This window comes from Hyaena hyaena, unplaced genomic scaffold (assembly GCF_003009895.1).
Source record: "Hyaena hyaena isolate Hyena2069 unplaced genomic scaffold, ASM300989v1 scaffold_112, whole genome shotgun sequence".
In the NCBI taxonomy this organism is placed as follows: Eukaryota; Metazoa; Chordata; class Mammalia; order Carnivora; family Hyaenidae; genus Hyaena; species Hyaena hyaena.
In genome coordinates, this window is record NW_024080744.1 from 1,686,025 (window position 1) to 1,687,675 (window position 1,651).

Here is a 1,651-nt window from a genome sequence, read left to right on the forward strand (position 1 = left end):
CTGCGTTCTACTGCTTCTGTCCTCCCATTTCCCCCGGTACTTCCCATTAAGCAAACCCAACTAAAAGCTAAAGACAAAGAACCCAGTCGGTAGCATGAAGAGACCAGTCTCCTGAGGCAAAGAGTGGGTTAGAAAGGGTTACAATAGATCTGCAAGAGCACAGGGAATATTACCAGCACATAGGCTTAGGCTAATATTTTTTGCTTTATGGATTTATGTGTTGACAACATAGTATGATAATGATTGAGCTTTTTTTTTTTTCTCTCACACTTTCTCACATTCTCTGTCCATATGTCTCATAATGTAGTACTTTGTAAATTTAATTTGGAAACAAAAATTTTAACAATATCCAGCGTTTTCCATAATTATGTAATTATTCACTACCAAACCAAATAGTGTACTATGATGTTTCCTTTTTATGCTATTCCCTATGTTACTCTCTTTCCAGGAATTTATAATTACCCCCGTATATTCATTTGTTTAGTTTTCTATGTGTTTGTCACTTTTTTTCCTAAGTGTTCCAAATTATTCTTACTATGGCCAAACACAGAGAATCTTTCAGTTCTATTTTCCCCTGGAATGTTCTTTTCCTTACTTTACTTTGAATGAGTTGCTTTCTTGGCCCTGATACTAGCTGTCCACCCCTGACTTTTGTTCTGAGATTTATCTTTCTTTCTTCTCTTTTGCTGAATTCCATGTCTTACTCTTTCTTGGTTTTCTTCTTTATTTTGGTAGAGTATACCATCTAACTATTTCATGAAGCAAGGTGCAGATAAGATAATATTTTGAGCCATGTATTTCTGGAAATATCTTTGTTTTACTTTCACACTCAATTGATAATATACCTGGCGATGGAATTCTAGGTTGAAAATCATTGTCCTTCAGAATTTTTTAGGCCTTGCTCCACAGACTTTTAGCTTCCACGGTTGCTGTTCATATATTACATGCTGTTATGACTCTTGTTCCTTTGTACAAGACCTGTATTTCCTTTCCAGATGCTTTAATATGTACTCTTAATCTCTGGTGTTCAAAAATTTCATGGTGAAATCTTGGGTTTTGTTGATTGTGTTTGACACACAATCTCATCTTGTACTTCAGCTCAGCAAAATTCCAATAGAGGGTATTTTTAATAATATTTTCCTTCTGTTTTGGTTTTTCCTCTTTTGAACTCCTATTGCTTGGATGCTGGATCATCTAATTCTCTAAGTTTTATTCTGTAGCCTGCTCCGAACCCAACATTTAGTTCCTGAATAACTTGTAATAATTGTTTTCAAAGTTGCATGTATTATCTTTTATTATGGACAAAAATATTCACTTTCATGCTCAGTAATGTGCCTAATGTGCATTAAGCCAGTTCTTTCCAAATACCTCTTTCATAATCAACCTTCTCAATATATCCTGGCTCTCACTACGTTGCATTGTCCCAGAGTGTTAAAATTTAAGGCCATGTGTAGCAACATGGATGGACCTTGAGGGTGTTAGCTGAGCGAAATAAGTCAGGCAGAGAAGGACAAATAACATATGTTTGCATGTATAGGAGGATTAGGAGGAACTTGATGGAGGAACAAGGGGGAGAAAAAGGGGGGAAATAGTGGGGGAAAGGGAGAGAGGCAAACCATGAGAGACTCTTGAATGCTGACAAAAACTGAGG